This window comes from Lissotriton helveticus, chromosome 3_2 (genome assembly GCF_964261635.1).
Source record: "Lissotriton helveticus chromosome 3_2, aLisHel1.1, whole genome shotgun sequence".
Classification (NCBI taxonomy): domain Eukaryota; kingdom Metazoa; phylum Chordata; class Amphibia; order Caudata; family Salamandridae; genus Lissotriton; species Lissotriton helveticus.
The window spans coordinates 288,966,618-288,989,929 of record NC_136062.1 but is presented as its reverse complement, the minus strand read 5'-3'; the positions used below and the strand labels follow the sequence as shown (position 1 = coordinate 288,989,929).

The 23,312-nt window shown below is 52.9% G+C and overlaps 1 protein-coding gene across 4 annotated transcripts in view; it reads left to right on the top strand.

Annotated features, from left to right (window-relative positions):
* Nucleotides 1-23,312, top strand: part of ALPK3 (alpha kinase 3) — a 1,275,893-nt gene that overhangs the window by 1,121,841 nt on the left and 130,740 nt on the right. The gene's annotated exons all lie outside the window — the stretch shown is intronic.

Here is a 23,312-nt window from a genome sequence, read left to right as displayed (position 1 = left end):
CCCTTCCCCAACCGGAGCACGTGGTTGTGACAGATGCGTCCCTCCAGGGCTGGGGTGGCCACTTGGGAGAGGCGGAGATCAGAGGCATCTGGTCTCCGGCGGAGTCCCGGCTCCATATCAACATGTTGGAGCTACGGGCGATTCGCCTAGCACTGAAGGCATTCCTCCCCTTTGTCAACGGGAGTGTAGTGCAGGTGTTCACGGACAACACCACCGCCATGTGGTACTGCAACAAACAGGGCGGTGTGGGGTCGTGGACCCTTTGCCAGGAGGCTCTGCGTCTCTGGCAATGGCTGGAACGTCAGGGCGTGACTCTGACGGTTCAACACCTGGCAGGTTCTCTGAACGCCAGGGCGGACGAACTCAGCCGTCGGTGCTCGGTGGATCACGAATGGCGTCTGAACTCGGACGTGGCGAGAGGCCTCTTTCAGCAATGGGGAGAGCCTTGGTTAGATCTATTCGCCACAGAAGAGAACGCGCAATGTCATCAGTTCTGCGCGTTGGAGTTTCCAAGACGGCACTCGCTCGGCGACGCCTTTCGGCGCGAGTGGAGTTGCGGTCTGTTGTACGCCTTTCCGCCTATACCACTTCTGCCCAGAGTGCTGAAGAAGATCAGGCGCGACCGGGCCCAAGTTATCCTTGTGGCTCCGGACTGGGCTCGAAGGTACTGGTATCCCGAGCTACTCAGCATGACAGTCGGTCCCTCGATCCGCCTGCCCCTTCAGGAGGACCTTCTGTCGCAGCAGCAGGGGACGGTCCTCCACCCGAACCTGTCCAGTCTCCACCTCCATGCTTGGAGATTGAGCGGCGACAGTTGAGGCCATTTGACTTGCCTCCTGAAGTCTGTGATGTTATTCTGGCAGCCAGGCGTCCCTCCACAAAGTCGGTATACGCCTGCCGGTGGAACAGATTTGTGGCATGGTGCACAGCAAAGGCTGTGGACCCCCTTTCTGCCCCTCTGTCTGAGGTTCTCCTCTTCCTTCTTTCCCTTGCCCAGCAGGGCTCTGCTCTGGGCACTATCAAGGGCTATCTTTCTGCCCTTTCCGCCTTCTTAAGGCTACCTGATCAGCCATCTTTATTCAAGTCCCCTATTGTCTTACGATTCTTGAAAGGCATCACGCACATGTATCCACCTGCTCCGTTCGTGATGCCTCAGTGGGACTTGAACCTGGTTCTGACTTTCCTGATGTGTGCTCCCTTTGAGCCCCTTCATTCCTGTCCTCTCCGTCTTCTCACTTTAAAGACGGCCTTCCTGGTTGCCATCACCTCTGCCAGGAGAGGGAGTGAGCTCCAGGCCCTTTCTGTTAAACCTCCTTTCTTGTCTGTTCATCCTGACAAAGTGGTTCTTCGGACTAGACCTTCTTTCCTGCCCAAGGTAGTCTCTGCTTTTCACATTGGGCAGTCCATCACCTTGCCCTCCTTCTTCCCGCCTCCGCATCCTTCAAAGGATGAAGAGCGGCTCCATCGTCTGGACCCAAAACGTGCGCTTTCATTTTACATGGATCGCACACGCCAGTTCCGGGTGGATGACCAACTGTTTGTTGGCTACGTGGGTGAGAAGAAGGGAAGGGCGGTACAGAAGCGCACCATCTCTCGGTGGGTCGTCCTGTGCATCAAAGCATGTTACTCTTTGGCTCGGAAGGAGCCTCCTGTTGGGCTGAGGGCCCATTCCACTCGGGCTACGGCGGCTACTACTGCCCTGGGCCGGGGAGTCCCTTTGCAGGACATTTGCCAGGCGGCTACGTGGGCCTCGCTGCACACCTTTGCGAGGCACTACTGCCTGGACAGTCAAGTCCGGAGGGATGGCTTCTTTGGCCGTTCGGTCCTCCAGGACTTTCTGGTGTAGGTTGTATTGGTTCGCAGACCCACCACCGGGGTTGGTATTGCTGGGGTATCTATTCTAAGGTAAGGAATCTAATACTAACCTGTTTCTTTCAGATGAACAAGTTACTTCGGTAACGATATATCTGTAAGAAACAGTAGTTAGTATTAGATTCCTTACCGCCCCGCCCATCCTCCCCGTTCTGCGAACTGATACCTAGGGTTAAGGACATCCCTTTCAGGGCCCTAGTTTCAAATGGCACCAGTGTTAGTTCTCACATGGCTCTGCGTGTTCTGGCGCGGAAAAGCTGTGTGCAAAGAACTGACGTCAGCGCGCGGAGGCGGCGTCTATATACTCCAGCGACGTCATCACGGCGCACGACGCCGACGACGCGGAGCCGCAGGGGACGCCTGCAGACGACGCCTACCGACGCGCAGGGGTACTGCTACGCAAAAGTTTCCGGATCCAGACTGACGCCTGGGGATATTCTAAGGTAAGGAATCTAATACTAACTACTGTTTCTTACAGATATATCGTTACCGAAGGTAAGTAATTTGTTCGACGCTGCGAGCACCTGATGGGCCCCGGGTGTGCCTATAGCGCAACAGCCTGAGCGGGACCCGCGAGAACCACACGCAGCGTTTCCCCCCCCCCCCCCCCCCCCCCCCCCTCCGGACCCGGGGAGCAGCGGAGAGCACTGGTGAGCGAGAGGGCCTGGGGGCAGTGACGAGGCTGCTGCACGGCCTACCTGCGGCGAGGGCGGAGGGCAGATTTCGAGACCTGCTGCCCCCCCCCCTGCCCTCCCTTTAAATAAATCCGGATGCCTGATCTCGGGTTGGTGGCGACCCTGAGGCATTCACAGCCTTGAGACTGTACTGGCCACGATGTCACGATCCCATCGCGCACGCCCAGCGCGACCTGCACAGGCTCTTAGTCCCGATCTTCCTCCCCCCACGGTGGCCTGAGATGGAACTCCTCCTGTGACACTTTGAGCCCGCTTTCGACGGGGCGGTATTTTTGGGCCCACTCTCTCCCCATTGGCCCCGAGAGTGCTGCTGCTTACCGGGGGTTGCCCCCCCCCACCCACAGATATAAGGAGGAACACTGGGAACAGGGGTCACAAAGGCCTCTCGACGAGCACGCAGCTGGGCCAGGTACGACACGACTCCCAAAGAGCCCCCAGAGCATATCTTAAGTTACCATCATGTCGGGCAGAGGGACCAGAAATCAGACCTCGCAGGCAAGGCTCGACAAATACGCCTACACGAAGGATTTCCCCCCACTTCTGGCAGGACAGGGAACAGCAGGGGGCGCCGCGGGCACAGATACTGCTGCAGAAGTGACCCTGGAAGATATTATGGTGGCACTTACCAACGTACAGGCCACGGTAGGCTCTATTTCCACTGACGTCTCCCTACTCAGGGCGGATTTAAAAAAAATCACGACTCGAGTCACGGAAGTTGCAAGAACGACAAAAACCCCGACCACGGAAACAGCAGCCTTGAAGAAAACGGTAACACGCCTAGAGGAAGAAAATAAAGTGTTGTTTGATAAGCTGGATGAGCAAGAAGGGTGATCGCGATGCAATAACGTGCGCATCCTGGGCATTCCAGAAAGTGAAGGCTCGCAAGCGATGGACCTGTATGTCGAGGACCTCATCAAAACGCGGCTGCAGCCTAAGGGCCTATCCACTTTCTTTTCTGTAGAACGGGCACATAGGGTGCCGGGTGGCAAATCTAAACCAGGAGTACCCCCGAGACCAGTGCTAGCACGTCTGTTCAGTTTTCGGGATTGCAACGTGATCCTTCAGACAGCACGCGTCTCCCCACAAATTCGCGTGTTAAACTCCGCCATTTCATTCTTCCCAGACTATACGGCTGCGGTGTCCCGGCGCCGTCGCAGTTTCCTGGAAGTGAAGAAGGCGCTGAGAGCTCGTGAGGTGCCTTACTCGATGCTATTTCCCGCTGAACTGAGAGTCGTGGCAGAAGGGAAAACCTGGTTTTTCGAGACGCCTGAAGAAGCGTATGACTGGCTCGAGGGGTGGCGGACGACGAGCGGCTCCCAACGCAGAAACAAGGATCACCACCGCAGGACTAACAATGCAGCGGTGAACAGTCAAGACTTTTTTCAACAGGACGACGGCCCCTCGCAGAGAGCGGATACGGATGACTTGGGCAATGGATGACCTGGGCAAGCAGGCGACGCACTTGCTAATATCTTTCCTTACTGATTAAAAAATTAGCTTATACCGCTCTGGGACGCTGGACTGAAGCAGACCCCACCAAGACCGGGAGGGTATACCCTCGCATGGACCTCTCACTGGGGTGGAAAGAGGCACTTGGGGTGGCGGGTAGTTGAAAGTCCGTTAGGCAGGGAGGCAGGGAGGTGGGTGGGCTCCGGAGTTGGGGTTCTTCTTATTTTATGTTTTTTAGTTGTAACTTTGGTTGAAGTTGACAAGACAGCATGGTCTCTACCACTTGACTGGCCCCAGCATGACATGACACACTCGCCACCCCGATTTACATCCACAACCCCTGATGGCTATAGACACACAACACTCTAATGTAGATGGCGTGACCCCTATGACACCAGTGTCACCGCTTACACTATTGACATGGAATGTTATGTTATGTTATGTTATTTTATTTTGTATAGCGCACAGATGCCGCAGCCAAGAGGCGTCCCGGCGCTTTTGGAGAAGGAACACACAACACAACAGGAAGGACCAGATAACACTGAAGCTAAACAAAGGAGAATAAATGAGTTTTTAATTGTTTCCTGAACTGCAACAAATCAGGTATGGAGCGCAGTGAAGCAGGCAGAGAGTTCCACAATGTAGCCGCCATCACCGAGAAGGAGCGGCCACCCATTCTGGACTTTTTAAAACGAGGAATAATGGCCAGATTTGACCCTGCAGACCGAAGGGCTCTTGAGGGGACATAATGAAGAATGGTCTGGGTGAGAATAGGAGGGGAGGCCAAGTTAAGAATTTTAAAAGTGAGGCACAAAGCCTTGAACTTAATTCTTTGGCCTACTGGGAGCCAGTGGAGATCATGGATAGTACTGCGAGCAGAAACAAATTTAGGGAGGCCGACCAGCATCCTGGCCGCCGCATTTTGTATCCGCTGAAGACGGGCTAGCTCAGCTTGATTAACACCCAGAAACAGGGAGCTAGCATAGTCCAATCTGGTCAATACCATAGCTTGGACTATGATCTGCCTGGTGTCCGCGTCAAAAAATTAAAAAATAGGCCGTAGGCACTGTAAGGCCCCAAAGCAAGTTCCCGCGACACGTTTGATGTGAGGGATAAATGACAATTGATCATCAAGCCATACGCCCAAATTTCTGACTTCAGTTACAGGAGTGGGAGCAGGGCCCAATTCAGGAGGCCACCATTGGTCTCCCCATAGCTCACTGTCCCTACCAAAGAGAATGACCTCCGTCTTGGTGGCGTTAAGTTGTAAGCGATTATTCGCCATCCAGCCGGCGACAGCTTTAAGGGCTGCCTGAAAGGTGGAGGCGCTCATATTAGAGTCGCCATTGAGTGACACAACCAGCTGTGTGTCATCGGCGTATGACACTATTGTAAGACCAAAACTGGCAGCTACCTGCGCCAGCGGTGCAACATACAAATTAAAAAGGGTGGGGCTGAGAGCCGAACCCTGTGGAACTCCCTGCAGAATGGGGCGAGGGGCAGAGGTATAGGGAGGTGTGGAGACTTTGAAGGTTCGATCCATAAGAAATGATCGAAACCAATCAAGTGCTTGTTCTTCAACACCTGCCTCCGCAAGGCGGTGTAACAGGATCTGATGGGAGACCGTGTCGAAAGCGGTACTTAGATCCAATAGGATCAGTGCCGCCGTCTGACCTTGGTCTAGTATTTTCCTGATATGTTCCACCACTGCCAAGAGGGCGGTCTCGGTACTATGCCCGGCTCGAAACCCATTCTGGGAGTTATCCAATATATTTGCTTCTTGCAGGTGGAGGGATAGAGTCTTGTTGGCGTGAGCTTCAGCTATTTTAGCCATCCAAGGAAGGAGGGAGATAGGTCGGTAGTGCTCTGATTTGGAAGGGTCGAGAGAAGGTTTTTTTAGAATTGGTATGATGGTGGCCTGCTTCCAAGCAGTGGGAACACTACCAGTTCTGAAAGAGAGATCAATTAAGCTCTGCATTGCCGGGTAACAGCAATCGGCGAAATCGCGGAATTGCGAGGGTCTCATAGGGTCATCCGGAGAGCCAGATTTAACTTTAATCGTCAAATTTAGGAACTCCTCTTGAGTAGGACCTGTAATGGCTGATAGGGATTTGGAGACCTTAGGGGCACTATCAATTTCCCTGGCAAAAGGCAGAGCAAACGACCTATATATGGCCTCCACTTTTTCAACGAAGAACGATGCCAGATCTTCGCAGTGTGTCATGGAGGCAGTGAACGCAGAGGCAGTTCTTTTATTGGTGAGGTCTTTGCACACCCTAAAAATAGTCTTGGTAGGGTTAGTGCTATTTTTTATTTCCTGTGAGTAGAAAGCGGCCCTGGCGGAACATATGGCCCTATGATACGTTCTGGTGCAGGATCTATAGGCTGCTTTAAGATCGGTATCATAGTCTCTGCGCCAGGCACGTTCAGCTTTTTTGCAAGAAGATTTCAAAACCCTAAGGGAATCATCATACCAGGGACTGGGGGAGCCCGATTTAGCCTTGCTCCACCTAGCTGGAATAAGTGTATCCAGAGACTGCTCAAGCCACTTGCAAAAGTCGTCATAACCGCGGGAAACTTCCTCAGGAGGTTGGGGATGATGCTGCATCAAAAGAAGACGAAAGTGCTCTAGGTTCAAGTTTCTCCAAGGACGTTTAAGAGTCTTAGGCAGGTTGTTATTGGCTGGAGGGATGTTTATAGTTATGCGCGTTTCGATCAGATAGTGATCAGTCCAGGCCATAGGCTTTGGCTGGAGCACTTCAATATTAGAGGAGATGTTCGTCAAAAAAGGATCCAGCAGGTGTTCGCCGATATGGGTCGGGAACTCAACCAGTTGGACTAATTGAAAAGCCTCGAGATCAGAAAGCAAGCTTTGTACTGAGTTGGAAAGTGGGGCATCCATATGAAGGTTAAGGTCACCAATGACCGTAAAATTATTGTTTTTCAAAACTAAGGAGGAGACCACATCTGGAAGACTGACACGAAACGCTCCATCAGGACCAGGAGGCCTATAGATTAAGAGTCCCGCAAAGGTGAAATGGGGACTTACAGTGATGTTGAAGTGCGCACTCTCGCATCCAGCTATAGTGGTAGGAGACCAGACACACGAATAGCAAGTTTTTACCGCGACTGCGATGCCTCCGCCTCTACCAATACGATGGGATGAGTGCATGGTATAGCCTGCTGGAATGGCTAAGTTAATCACAGCCATTGAATTGTCATGGAGCCACGTTTCGGTAAAGAAGAAAATATCAGGATTTTCATCATTGATCAATGAAAAGACTTCTTGCGAGTGGCAGGCCAAAGACCTTACGTTCAAAAGAAATATTTTAAGAGGCGAACTAATAGCTGAGCTCCGTATAGGAGCAGAGATGGAAGCTCTAGGGGATGTAGGTAGAAAGAGCACAATAGGTTGTGGAGCCGGAAGAATGAAAGAGCAAATGGGGCACTGATAAGGACCAGAGAGAGGATCCAAAGTGCCGTGGCGACATCCACTTACCCCTCGTCGCAACGAGCGTAGATCTACAGAAGAAATCATCCTATCAAGCCAGAGAGACCAGCATAGCCCTGCCTAGCGCGGACGAGCGCAGACGGGCAGGACTCTGGCTGGACTCAGGCGTGATGAAGGCGCTCCCGCTGCGCGTCCCCGCTGCGCGACCAGTGAAAGGCTCAAATAGGTTCGGCAGGCCGAAATCTCGCGAGAATGCGCGAGAGTGCCCCAGCCCGATCCAAAATGGCGCTCAAATTAATCCCCGGTACCCCGTGATCCCGGACCCGCCAAAGGCAGTGGTGATGGTCCCCAGGGGGGGTGTTTAATGTGCAGGAAATGAGGCCAGGAGGTCGCTACGGTTAAAAACAAGGTAAAATAACAAAATCAAAATAAAATACAAAAACGGGATTTTAAAAGCAGTACAGCAGGCAGAGAGCGCATCTAGCGCTAGCGAGGTCGATATAGAATGGTCACCTTCTCCAGGCTGACCTACCGTCACTCGCTGCCTCAAATAGGCTCGGCAGGCCGAAATCTCGCGAGAATGCGCGAGAGTGCCCCAGCCCGATCCAAAATGGCGCTCAAATTAATCCCCGGTACCCCGTGATCCCGGACCCGCAAAAGGCAGTGGTGATGGTCCCCAGGGGGGGTGTTTAATGTGCAGGAAATGAGGCCAGGAGGTCGCTACGGTTAAAAACAAGGTAAAATAACAAAATCAAAATAAAATACAAAAACGGGATTTTAAAAGCAGTACAGCAGGCAGAGAGCGCATCTAGCGCTAGCGAGGTCGATATAGAATGGTCACCTTCTCCAGGCTGACCTACCGTCACTCGCTGCCTCAAATAGGCTCGGCAGGCCGAAATCTCGCGAGAATGCGCGAGAGTGCCCCAGCCCGATCCAAAATGGCGCTCAAATTAATCCCCGGTACCCCGTGATCCCGGACCCGCAAAAGGCAGTGGTGATGGTCCCCAGGGGGGGTGTTTAATGTGCAGGAAATGAGGCCAGGAGGTCGCTACGGTTAAAAACAAGGTAAAATAACGAAATCAAAATAAAATACAAAAACGGGATTTTAAAAGCAGTACAGCAGGCAGAGAGCGCATCTAGCGCTAGCGAGGTCGATATAGAATGGTCACCATGTGCACGGATTGGGCGACAAAATTAAGCGTGGGCTGGTATTACGGTCCTTTAAACGACAGGCTCCTACTCTGGCACTCTTACAGGAGACTCACCTCACGGGTTCAGCATGCAGGGCGATGGATAGATGGGGGTTCAAAATGATAGTGCACCACTGGGTCAAGGGGCACAAGGATTTTTTTTCAGAACAAAATTTTATTGTTGTTTCAAATAAGATTGCAAGACATCCACAGTACTCCAAACACCGGAGGAGCTGTGAGCATATGATCAAAATGCAAAGAATAGCAATCAATACAGTAATCAGGATAAAACATTGGTATCGAACAACCCTTACCCCCCCAACCCGGTAAAACTACCCCCACCCGGGTCCCACCCTAGCCCCTGTTCACGATGTTCACCTAGGTCCAAGCGAATCAGTCTGTACAAAATTGGTAATACACTCTTACCCTCGCCCCGGTCCTCAGAACAATTGGTCACCAGTTACATCCTGCTGTATCGGCGGCTCCAGCCACAACCCCCTGTATTCAGCCCACCATTTCCATATTTTGTAATGCTTTCTGGGGCAGCCACGGGCCTCAAACACTGGATGCTCCAGTCCCATATAATAATCCAAACCCCGTTTCCATACTTCTATCGGGGGTGCCATAGGGTCTTTCCAGGTGCGGGCCACGTCCCTCTTGGCCACCGTAAGACCCAGAAGTAGTAAGTGTCGTTTGTAGATGTTACCACCCACTTGCTCCAAGACATGTAAAAGGCCCAACTGCGATGTGCGTGGGAGCTGCCAGCCCAGTACCTCATCCAAGCAATCCCATACATGCCTCCAGTATCTCTCCAATGCCCCACAGGACCACACCGTGTGAAGGAAGGTGCCCACCTCTCTGCCACATCTCAGACAGTCAGGGGTGGCAATCAACCCGGCCCGCCACAGTCTCTCTCTCGTGTAGTATGCCCTATGCAGGTATGCAGGCTAAAGGGGGCCCCACGTCGTGGATTGTGCACCGCCCTGCGTTCCCGGTGCCTAGGATCACTGTAGTGCTGCTAGGGGGCTCCCCAGGGGGGGCACGCCGCGACCCGACCCGACCGCCGAGTTCTAGGCCACTTCAATTCAAATTGGGCACCAACTAGTGCACCCCGTCTCAAGTGCGGCCCACTCGCGTCTCAAGGACCCGGTCCACCGCGGCCCGATCTGACCGCCGGGCTCTCCGCGTTCTCCCCTCCACTCCACCGCCTCTCGAGACTGCCGCAACGCGCCCCAGTACACACTCACCGCAGGGGGTCGCGTCTCCGGGCCCAGGCCTCTCTCAGGGTCCCCGCTGCCACCTCCGGTCAGCTGATCAACGCCTCGCCGGCCGCGACCACTCAGCAGTTGTCCAGGCCCCCCGGTGCAGCGTCGGGGCCGATGATCCACTCTGCCAATGGCCGCTCGCCAGTATCTGCGCCCCGTTCGGGGCCGGACTGTTTCGCGGCCCCGCTCTGCCATCAGCCGTCTGCCTGCGCGCTCCCCAGGTGCCTCCAAAATCGAGGTCCCGGCGCCAACCCTCAGCGTAGGCCGCTCCGCCTCCGGGGCCGATTGCACCCGATCCATGTCGCCGATGTGGCCCAAAATCACACCGCACCTGCCGGACACCTTCCGCTACTCCTCACTGCCGCGGGACAAGCACGGGTGAGGGGGAAGCAGGATAAATGTCCAAAGGATCAATCGGCGGGACGGAGCTCTTCTAAGCTGCGTCCGCCATGTTAGCCGCCTTAGCCACGCCCTCGGCACAGGGATTTTAATCCGTAAAAACTCTCAGTTTTTAGTTCTACACACTAAACACGACGATCAGGGGCGCTTTGCAGCGGTACATGGTCAATGGGAAGGCAGACTGCTTAATGTGGTGTCGGTCTATATTCCTCCCGCGCTGCACACGGTGGCACTCCCGGCCCTTAGCGAATTTATCCTAGCTCTTCCAGAGGCAGACCTCCTTATCGGGAGGGACTTTAATGCGGCATTAGATGTGGAGATGGACCGACACCCAGTGCGGCAGCAGCGGCTGAGAATCTCCCATCTACAAAGTTTTACAGATGCGCTGGGTCTGGTAGATGTGTGGAAGCGACAAAACCTAGAGACAAAGCAATACACTTCCACTCCCATGTCCACAATAGTCTCTCTCGCATAGACTACTTTTTCACTTCGGAATCTTGCATACCATACATACCTGAAGTAGCTATAGGACCCAGGGGGATATCTGACCACTCACCAATAGTACTGACTTACGCCTCGCAAAATACCTCCCGTAAACGACTGTATTCCATCTACCCGGGTTATCTGCGTATCCCTCATGTGCGGAAGGAGCTATGCCGGTCCACAAAACATTTCTTTACTGAAAACATAGCCTCGGTTACTTCCGCAGCCACTCTCTGGGAGGCATACAAGACAGTATTGTGTGGGCAGGCTATAGCCACGATCACAGGTCATAAACGATCCAAACGCCTAGATCTGACAACTTTAGAGCATGACCTACAATTAGCAGACACCGTCTACTCCAATGACCCCACAACCGAGAACGCGCGCATTCTAGACCTAAAACAACAGCAATATAGGGAATATCTCAGACAAGAGACGACGGCGTCCCTGACAGCGACTAGGCACAGGATATATGAAGTGGGCGACAAAGCAGGAAAACTACTAGCCTGGCTGGACAGGAAAGAACGCAGCTCCAGAACGATTGCGTGCCTGCAGACGGCAGAGGGCCAGCCTGTTTCAGAACCCGACGCCATAGCGCATACACTAGCAGAACATTTCCGGACGGTGTATACCTCCTCCTCGTGCGCCACGCCGACGGCCGCAGAGGAACTATTGCAGGCCATAGAGATGCCGAGCCTAGACTCGGACGCTGTGGCAGAGCTGGAGTCGGAACTAATCTTAGATGATATAGGCGCAGCTATCAAATCCTTGCAGTCCGGAAAAGCGCTAGGACCCAACGGAATTCCAGTGGAACTCTACAAGCGCTTGGCAGAATCCATCGGCCTGCATCTACTTGCAGTGTATAATGATAGTCGGGACCAGGGTATATTACCGCTAGACCAGAGAACATCCACGATCGTGGCGATTCTTAAGTCCGGCAAGCCCCCTACAGAGTGCCACTCTTACCGTCCCATTTCACTGCTCAATGTGGAAGCTAAGATCCTTGCTAAACTGCTCGCTAATAGGCTACAGACACACTTGCCTGATTTAATCCATGCAGACCAGTCCGGCTTTATGCCCTGCAGGAACACTGCACTCAATCTTCGACGTCTACATAATGTGCTGGCTCGAAGACATTTATTAACTCAACCCTCAGCAGTACTGTCGTTGGACGCCCGAATGGCGTTCGATATGGTGGAATGGGGCTACCTCTTTGCGCCGCTTGGGCGCTTTGGTTTCGGCCCGAACTTTTGTGCCTGGGTCCGGCTCCTTTACACGGCTCCGGTCGCACATGTAGCGGTCAATGGTCACTTGTCAGAAACAATACCGTTGTCGAGAGGCACCAGACAGGAGTGTCCCTTGTCTCCACTCCTGTTTGCATTGGTGTTGGAGCCCCTGGCGGCTAGCGTCAGGCAGGCCCTGTTACTGCGAGGTATACGTTGGACGGAGGACTGGGAGGACCGCATCTCCCTTTATGCCGACGATATCCTTGTATATCTCACAGACCACGAGAGCACGTTGCCAGCGCTACTGGAGATCTGCCACGCTTTCGGACCTACCTCCGGATATACTATCAATTGGTCTAAGTCGGTTCTCTACCTCTTGAGTGGTCCGGATCCTCGGCTCCCCAGGGATTGTCCCTTACAGCTCGCGCGAGACTCCTTTAAATACTTAGGCATTGTCATCACAACTGACCCGGCCGCATTCTATGACAATAATTTAACCCCCCCCCCGGAGCGCCTACGAAGAGATGTGTCCCATTGGGCGGATCTACCCCTGACATTGCTGGGGAAAGCGGCATTATTTAAAATGATGGCCCTGCCACGCTTCTTGTATGCACTGGGAAATACACCCTTGCCAGTGCCCTTGCAATATTTCAAACAAGCGGCGGCACTGGTGTCCACACTCCTTTGGGGTAACAAGCCACCGCTTGTTGCGCAGACAAAGTTGAACCGTAGCTGGTATGATGGCAGGATAGCGCTCCTGTTAGAAACGGGACCTCTGGCTGGCCAAGGCTTGCGCCAAGGTCAGTCAGAGACCACCATTTCTAAGGTCAGGGCAAGGGAGTCACACCCCAAGATAACCCCCGCTCACCCTCTAGGTAACGTGGCGCGAGCAGCAAGGCTAATCTCAGAGGCGATGTGTAAAGCGTTTGCGCGCGCACCCCAGCGACAACAACCAAAGGCCCACCACAAAGGAAACTCCACACAAGGTTATATCAAAAATAGCCTTTGTATTATAATAATAAGAACACATTAGATAACACACACACTTTACAATGTGCCAACAGGCACGGGCAAGATTTACAAGGGATTATGTACAGGACAGGGCCACTTGGACCACTGTCAGGGGTATGCACTTGTTAGGAATAATACTTGTAGGTATAACACTTTAGCACATCAACATATAATGACTGTAACACAGAAATAGTAAATGTAGCATACAACCAGTAACTACTGGTAAAGGGAAAATACCTCCTACGCCACCCTAGTCTCTGTAGGGAAATCACGCAGGGAGCTAGGACCTTATCAGCAGGACCTATGGAAGGAAAACCTATCACCTCCTACGCCACCCTAGTCTCTGTAGGGAAATCACGCAGGGAGCTAGGACCTTATCAGCAGGACCTATGGAAGGAAACCTCAAATAAATACCTAGGCAAGTAACATTTAGCAAAGGCAATTAAACATCAACATTCCTCTAAGCAGGTCACTTTTAGCAAAGGGGATGAACACATAAAGAATTACCTAAGCAGGTCACTTTTAGCAAAGGTAAAAACAAACATTCCTCTAAGCAGGTCACTTTTAGCAAAGGGGAATAAAAGAACAAAGAATCACCTAAGCAGGTCACTTTTAGCAAAGGCAATAACAAACAAGGGCACATGAAACATTAAAACACATTCAGAGGTGCAGGTAGAACATTTGCGCACAAATCAAATGAGCAGTAATCATAAATTGCGCAGGGTGCACATGGCACAACACTAGAAAGGTCCCTCAGGCCAACTGGCCTCGAAAGGGGCGGAATGCCCTGAGTCTCAGTGTCAGGGAGGTCTGCGCAGGCAGCACAGACACAAAAGCCTAAACGTAGCAACTGTCCACTAAGTGCTGGACAGTTGTGAATAGCAGGTAGGCAAACGTTGGAGCCAGGTGGGCTCGAGAACAAGTGGGCAAGGAGCCTCTCAGGGGCTCGCAAAGCAAATGCGCAATCTAGAGCTTCAGCGCTCTCTAAATAATGAAAATGCCCCCAGAGCCTCTCTCAGGGCTCAATGATCAATATGCTGGCACTCGAGCCTCGCAGGCTCGTAAAACCATGTGGGCTGGGGCGGGGGCCTTCTCGCGGCTCAATAATAAGATATGCCCCCTCGAGCCTCGGGGCTCGTAAATATACTCAGGGCGGTCGTTGGAGTCCCTCACGGGGGACTCGGGAATTAACAATGCCCTAAGAGCCTCTCGGGCTCGAAGAAATGCCCCCCAGGAGCCTCGGGGCTCCACACAACAAGAATGCGGGCGTCGTGGGAGCGGCCCTCTGCCAACTGGGGCCGCTCGGGACACAAAGGTAAACGCCCCCGCACTCACCGGGTCTCTGGGGCTGGATGCGTCTCCTTCTTCTTCGACGCGGGGCTCCCTTTCACTCTGGGAGCCTCGAGGACAGAGCCGGCTGCTTCCTTCCTCGCTGCTCGGCTCCGGGGGGCGGGACTTCCGGATCGCCTCTCCCGGGCCGCGCAGCGATTGGCTGACGGTTCCAGCACTTCCGGGTCGTCGCGGGCAGCGCGGCGGCCCGTTCCAGGTAGGCAGGCAGGCTCCCAGTACCCGAGGAGTGGGCTCCCTCGAGGTATTTACAAAATCCAATAACGGGGCAATGCCGGGTGGGCACCGGCGCTCAAAATAAAAAGTAAAGCGAGGTGGCACTCGCTAATGCCAAAAAGCGGCAAAAGCGCTCCACAGCGCTATAATAGAAATAAAGCGCACCCAGCGCTTAGGGGCTAAAGAAAAGCGCTCCTAGCGCTAGAGATATCAGCAAAGCGCTATTGAGCGCTGGGGCACCAGGAAAGCGCTATAAATCAAATAAGAGCGCCTCCAGGCACTCTAAGCAAAAGCAAAAGCTCCAGCAGGGACTGGAGGCAGGCAGAGGGGCAGGGCAGGGCCAGAGCCAGCACACTGGGTCTCCAGGCAGGGAGACAAGCCAAGTGGCGGTCCTCTTGGCCCCAGCAGCAGCAACAGCCCCCTCTGGCAAGGATCCACAAGTAGAACCCTTTCTGTGGGGACACAGCCCCATATTTATACAGAGAATTCCTTTGTTAGGAGGTGCAGGGTGGGGGGAAACCAGTTGCAGCTGGCTTGGGAGTACCCTTGATGGCCCAACCACCCCTTTCATTCACTGGGGAGGCTTGGGTCATTAGACAAACCACAGGGGGGCGGAGCCAGCATTGTGTGGGGAAAAACCCAGCCCATCCAGGACACAGATCTACTCCTCCCACACATCACTCATGCTGATCTCACACTCACCACCGGGCAGACCCATCCAGACTTCCTGGAGCCTGGCATGCCAGCCAGCTCCAGCCAATCACGCTCCACTATCCTCACTGCACACATACATCAATGTCCAGAAGTAGCGCTTCCCTTCTAGACACATACAAGCCGCACATACCATTGCGCAGCATTCACTCTCACGAGTTCATACATACTAAACTCGAGCCTGCACTCCCCACACATCAGGAACTACCAGGGCACACACATTCCCCATGCATTCCTATGGGAGGGCAGGCCAGCCATACTACACGCACGCACTTTCACTCTGGGACACAGGGAAAAAGTGCGCCAAGACCCAAAAATCACTACACAGGGTCACAAATAAAGGCAAAAAGATTAGGGGTGAACCTGCCCTAAGGCCCAAGTCTAACACGACCCCCTTCCAGCCAAAACGCAGGGCAGACCGATCACCACCGTGATGGGCTTCCCTGCTTGGGGCGATAAAACAAGGACGCGGGCCCACAACTGCAGGGACACCCTCCTGTTTTACGCCACGGTGAACCCCTAGGGTTCCTTCTAAAACTACTGTAGGGACTAACTGGGGTACCCCACTGATACTCTCCAGCTGCCCTCGGCCAGGACCAGGCCCTAGGCCATCCAGGTACCACTGGATCCTGCCTACTCACAAAGTGGGGGGTAGTAACCCCTGGCACATAATAGCCATGCTCCACTCTTCCTGTCTGCAAGACAGGGCTAGACTTCCACTGGTTCTCCAGCCTAGGGTCTACAACCTTAGGCGGACCAGGAGTCTCAGGGAAGGCTCTCCTCCCCTTACCTCTTCTCCTAGGGTTCCTCCTCCTCCTGCGAGGGGTACCCTCTAAACAACATTCTCCCAACCTAGGGTTTAACCCCTCAGGTGGTACCGGGGTCAGAGGTGGGCTCTCCCACCCTCTGCATCCCCTTCCAGAGTCCTGCTCCCTCCCAACCGGGGCGGTACTTCTGGAGAAAGAACTGGTCAGGACACTGATTACAGTAGTCCCACCCTTCAGGTCAGGCTGATCCTGAACCTGGCCTTCCAACCTCCGGTCTACAACCTTTGGTGGAACCAATGCCTGGCACTCCAGGACTTCTGGGGACTCACATCCTATCCCCAAATCACTCCTTTCACTGGACTTCTGTACTCTCCCTCCTGGAGCGGTACTGCCAGACTCTAGAACCGTGGAAGCTCCGCTTACAGATGCTCCAGGTTCTCTACACACTAGGAGATCTCCCTCAAGTGAACTAACAGGCAAGTCTAGGTTCCTTTCCTGGTGTTCCCTAAAGAAACCATCCAGGCTCTGTGACAGGGCTTCGGGCGTCTGGGGACTCTCGGTCACACACTCACTCCCGCTCCACTGAGACAGGCAGTCAGCCCCTACACCCTTCTCACTAACCAAGGACCTAGCTGGGCTACTCTCACCCTCCTCCACCACACTGGGCTGGAAGACACCTGACCCACTATTGTTGGAATCACTCACTAGTGACTCAAAAGAACCTCTCGCACTTTCCCAACGCTCGGCTTCCTCTGCGAGGGTGTCTGGATCAGTCAACCCATATTCCAACAGGTGTTGGCGCAACCCTGGCAAACAACTATTGAGCACCTGCTCTCTTAGAACCAGATCAAATAGCTTGGCAAACTCAGTTCCCATGTGAACCTCTAGCCAATCACACAGTGCATCTTGACATTCATCCACAAACTCTTCCCAAGACTGGTGAGGCAGTTTTCTAAGGTTCCTGAACCTCAACCTATTCTCCTCCTCTGGGGAAACAGGTACCATACTCGGGGAACTGGGAGTGGGACGGTCTACACTTATATTTAAAAAGCTGCCACCACTGGACTCCACCCTCCCTGGGGAATCCAGACAATTACAACTGTGCGCAGGGAAGAGTCTATCCTCTAGGGCTGCTCTCTCACGGATGATGGCCCTTCTCTCCACCTCTATCCTCTCCTGCGCTAAGAGTCTTTCGATCTCTAGCTGCGCCATAGCCTGGGCATGCTCTAACATGAGCTGTTCCATCGCTATCTGATGCTCCCTTTCTTTCTCCCTATCTTCCCACTCTTCTGGGGACAGGACAAGGGATGTGGCGCTGGTACTGACACTGGACTCAGCAAGGGACTCCCTACCTATGGGGTCCTCACTATCTGCTGATATCCATCCACTGTCATCCTCAGTCACTTCACATTCTTCAGGGCTCCCAACAGACTCACCATCCTCATGATGTGCGGCCCGGGCCCTCTCTCTCTCACTGCGCTCAAGATCCCACTGACCCTTTTGCCATAGGATCAGGCTGCTCCTAAGTTCTGACTGAGTATCTGACTCATCCACCCCTATGTCTCTCTCTTCACAGAATCTGACCAACTCCAACATACTGTATCTAAACAGATCACAGAAATCAAAAGTAGGCTCCATTTTGGCGGACGTTCTCAAGAAGAGTTTGACACAGGGAACCTGGGGGTCTGAGCTTAACAGGAGTACACAATTACAATTCAGCAAGATTCCTATCTCAGAGATCTTGCACTCCACTGTCCAGTGTAACACACCACTCATTCACACACACCCTCCCCTCGGACCGGTAAGGCAGTTTCTACCACCCCTGATTATCTCAACCTGACCACTAGCGACACAGGTACCAAACTCTGGGAGCAGGGCGGGGAACAAGGTACTGGACAAAATACAAATGACACCTTTCAGGAGAAGCAAAACTGAACTTCCCTAAAAAACAATAATCCCAAAAATGTGGTTATCTAAAATTGCAGAGTTTTGAAGTGTGGCCTGTCGCCACTGTGGTACAGCGCAAACGCAAGTCCAATCCGCACCGCTAGCCACCAATGTTAGAAACGGGACCTCTGGCTGGCCAAGGCTTGCGCCAAGGTCAGTCAGAGACCACCATTTCTAAGGTCAGGGCAAGGGAGTCACACCCCAAGATAACCCCCGCTCACCCTCTAGGTAACGTGGCGCGAGCAGCAAGGCTAATCTCAGAGGCGATGTGTAAAGCGTTTGCGCGCGCACCCCAGCGACAACAACCAAAGGCCCACCACAAAGGAAACTCCACACAAGGTTATATCAAAAATAGCCTTTGTATTATAATAATAAGAACACATTAGATAACACACACACTTTACAATGTGCCAACAGGCACGGGCAAGATTTACAAGGGATTATGTACAGGACAGGGCCACTTGGACCACTGTCAGGGGTATGCACTTGTTAGGAATAATACTTGTAGGTATAACACTTTAGCACATCAACATATAATGACTGTAACACAGAAATAGTAAATGTAGCATACAACCAGTAACTACTGGTAAAGGGAAAATACCTCCTACGCCACCCTAGTCTCTGTAGGGAAATCACGCAGGGAGCTAGGACCTTATCAGCAGGACCTATGGAAGGAAAACCTATCACCTCCTACGCCACCCTAGTCTCTGTAGGGAAATCACGCAGGGAGCTAGGACCTTATCAGCAGGACCTATGGAAGGAAACCTCAAATAAATACCTAGGCAAGTAACATTTAGCAAAGGCAATTAAACATCAACATTCCTCTAAGCAGGTCACTTTTAGCAAAGGGGATGAACACATAAAGAATTACCTAAGCAGGTCACTTTTAGCAAAGGTAAAAACAAACATTCCTCTAAGCAGGTCACTTTTAGCAAAGGGGAATAAAAGAACAAAGAATCACCTAAGCAGGTCACTTTTAGCAAAGGCAATAACAAACAAGGGCACATGAAACATTAAAACACATTCAGAGGTGCAGGTAGAACATTTGCGCACAAATCAAATGAGCAGTAATCATAAATTGCGCAGGGTGCACATGGCACAACACTAGAAAGGTCCCTCAGGCCAACTGGCCTCGAAAGGGGCGGAATGCCCTGAGTCTCAGTGTCAGGGAGGTCTGCGCAGGCAGCACAGACACAAAAGCCTAAACGTAGCAACTGTCCACTAAGTGCTGGACAGTTGTGAATAGCAGGTAGGCAAACGTTGGAGCCAGGTGGGCTCGAGAACAAGTGGGCAAGGAGCCTCTCAGGGGCTCGCAAAGCAAATGCGCAATCTAGAGCTTCAGCGCTCTCTAAATAATGAAAATGCCCCCAGAGCCTCTCTCAGGGCTCAATGATCAATATGCTGGCACTCGAGCCTCGCAGGCTCGTAAAACCATGTGGGCTGGGGCGGGGGCCTTCTCGCGGCTCAATAATAAGATATGCCCCCTCGAGCCTCGGGGCTCGTAAATATACTCAGGGCGGTCGTTGGAGTCCCTCACGGGGGACTCGGAAATTAACAATGCCCTAAGAGCCTCTCGGGCTCGAAGAAATGCCCCCCAGGAGCCTCGGGGCTCCACACAACAAGAATGCGGGCGTCGTGGGAGCGGCCCTCTGCCAACTGGGGCCGCTCGGGACACAAAGGTAAACGCCCCCGCACTCACCGGGTCTCTGGGGCTGGATGCGTCTCCTTCTTCTTCGGCGCGGGGCTCCCTTTCACTCTGGGAGCCTCGAGGACAGAGCCGGCTGCTTCCTTCCTCGCTGCTCGGCTCCGGGGGGCGGGACTTCCGGATCGCCTCTCCCGGGCCGCGCAGCGATTGGCTGACGGTTCCAGCACTTCCGGGTCGTCGCGGGCAGCGCGGCGGCCCGTTCCAGGTAGGCAGGCGGGCTCCCAGTACCCGAGGAGTGGGCTCCCTCGAGGTATTTACAAAATCCAATAACGGGGCAATGCCGGGTGGGCACCGGCGCTCAAAATAAAAAGTAAAGCGAGGTGGCACTCGCTAATGCCAAAAAGCGGCAAAAGCGCTCCACAGCGCTATAATAGAAATAAAGCGCACCCAGCGCTTAGGGGCTAAAGAAAAGCGCTCCTAGCGCTAGAGATATCAGCAAAGCGCTATTGAGCGCTGGGGCACCAGGAAAGCGCTATAAATCAAATAAGAGCGCCTCCAGGCACTCTAAGCAAAAGCAAAAGCTCCAGCAGGGACTGGAGGCAGGCAGAGGGGCAGGGCAGGGCCAGAGCCAGCACACTGGGTCTCCAGGCAGGGAGACAAGCCAAGTGGCGGTCCTCTTGGCCCCAGCAGCAGCAACAGCCCCCTCTGGCAAGGATCCACAAGTAGAACCCTTTCTGTGGGGACACAGCCCCATATTTATACAGAGAATTCCTTTGTTAGGAGGTGCAGGGTGGGGGGAAACCAGTTGCAGCTGGCTTGGGAGTACCCTTGATGGCCCAACCACCCCTTTCATTCACTGGGGAGGCTTGGGTCATTAGACAAACCACAGGGGGGCGGAGCCAGCATTGTGTGGGGAAAAACCCAGCCCATCCAGGACACAGATCTACTCCTCCCACACATCACTCATGCTGATCTCACACTCACCACCGGGCAGACCCATCCAGACTTCCTGGAGCCTGGCATGCCAGCCAGCTCCAGCCAATCACGCTCCACTATCCTCACTGCACACATACATCAATGTCCAGAAGTAGCGCTTCCCTTCTAGACACATACAAGCCGCACATACCATTGCGCAGCATTCACTCTCACGAGTTCATACATACTAAACTCGAGCCTGCACTCCCCACACATCAGGAACTACCAGGGCACACACATTCCCCATGCATTCCTATGGGAGGGCAGGCCAGCCATACTACACGCACGCACTTTCACTCTGGGACACAGGGAAAAAGTGCGCCAAGACCCAAAAATCACTACACAGGGTCACAAATAAAGGCAAAAAGATTAGGGGTGAACCTGCCCTAAGGCCCAAGTCTAACAGCTCCCAAATGTCCAATTTTACTATTTGGCGGCACATCTCAAGATCATTAACCAATGGCTTCACGTCCCCCACACAGACCCGGCATTTAAGGCTGATCGCGCACAACTTGGAACAGACAATATGTTAGCGGCCCTCTACAACCAAAGGCGTGCACAGTCGCTAGAGGGGCCAACGCAACACACGGTCACGTTATGGTACAGGGCGCAGGCACATCTAGGGTGGAAGGTGTCATCACCAAACTTACCCCGCTCTGGGACTCGAAACAATTCGGCACACTTCGGAATAGTAAGGGATTCCAACATTGGGATGCCGTTGGTATCTCCACAATGCGCGACCTCTGGGAAAGGGGAACAGTCATTCCCTTCGATAGGCTGCAGCAACAGTACGAACTTGCACCCACTGAAACATTTCGCTACCTACAAATCCGCCATGCTCTAATGACGATCCTACCACAAGACACTGATGTACCTGAGGCCTCCCCCCTGGAGGATAGACTTCTTATGGACTTCATGCAAAAACAAGCCACATCACTCACGTGCCGTAAGTTACTCAATAACATTCCAGATCCCACGACATCCCTAAAAGATACATGGGTCGACAATATTCAAGACATGGACAAGACAGAATGGCAGGAGGCCCTGGCCTCGCCCCGAGAGGTGGGAATCCCAGCTAGACTCAGGATAGTGCAGCTGAAAATTCTACCCCGTTCCTATCTTACTAGGCCCACACTTAATAAAATTGGCAAGGCACAACACCCATACTGTCTACGGGGATGCGTGGAAGAGGGTAATTTTTTTCCACACTGTTTGGGACTGTCCATTTATATTGGATTATTGGCGTGAAGTCCTTCGCACGATATCCCAGACCCTACACGTCTCTTTATTACCTGAACCGAGGAGGTGTCTCCTCAACATATGGGAACCAAATGATCTGACGAGACATGGTCAAACTTGGGCGACACTGGGCTTCATGGTTGCAAAACGTAACATTGCGCAAAAATGGGGAGCCACTGACCGTCCGCTCCTGGAGTCTTGGTGTAGGGACATGGATGTCACAATGATCACGGAGAGCACAGTTTATGTAAACAGGAATTGCCCTGGGAAGTGGACAAAGGTATGGGCGGCCTGGAACGCTTATAGAGGGGACATATGCGAGCCTATTGCTGACGTGGATCATGATGACTCTGATGATGCTGAATCTGGGGATGATTGATTGGGTGGGGACTGGGTCGTTGTATCTCAGATTAATATTGCATACCAGAAATGAGAATGCGCAGTGGTACAGTCATTGCTGGATTTGCTGTATTGAAGATAATGTGAACTTTCTTATATGTGGAGGAAGCTGTTTTTTTCCATGTTGTAAAACTAATAAAAACATGTTTTTAAAAAAAAGAATTGGTAGTCTGGTTTGCCAGTAGCCAGCTGTGAAGTCAAATGTGCTCAGAAACTTGGCCGAGGCCAACATATCTATGAGCTCATCTGCCCTGGGTATTGGATGGGCATCAGTCCTAGTGACTGCATCCAGGCCCCCTCACCTCTCTCTCACCATTCTGGCTATGAGGTTTTGGTACCAAGACTACTGGACTAGCTCAAGGGCTATCTGAGGGCTCAATCACTCCCAGGTACCAACATCTTCTGGACTTCAGTCCTGATAGTCCCTGACATCGTCAGGTTGCCTGTAAATCTTATTTTTAACATGCAGACTGTCCCCTGTGTCCACTTCATGAGTGCACCATGTAGTCTGACTTGGAGTCAGTGAGAACATATGTCTAAACTGATTGAAAACTTTTCTACAATCAGTTTGCTGCTGGTCAAGGAGGCTGCCTGCCAAGCCATCATCAGGGTTCTGTGAGAGCAGGCTAGGGAGTGGATCACTCTCTTCTTCCTGTCTCTCATCAGTAGCCACGAGCAAGCCCATGTCTGCCCTGTCAACATATGGTTTGAGCCTATTCACATGGAGCACCCTATGGGGGCTCCTGGGAGTTCCAAGGTCCACCAGGTAGGTAACCTCTCCCTTCTGCTTATATGAGGGCTACTCCACTTGTCTTCGAGGGCTGCTGGGGCCACAGGCTCCAACAACTCATACTTTCTGTCCTGGCTGATAAACAGTCAACACAGCCTTTTGGTAATGCCAGGCCCTTTGCAATTCCTGGCTAGTCTCAAGGTTTTTGGATGCCGTCTTCATGTACTCAGCCATCCGGGAGCAGAGACCAAGTACATAGTCCACAATATCCTGTTTAGGGGGTTTGAGAGTTAAC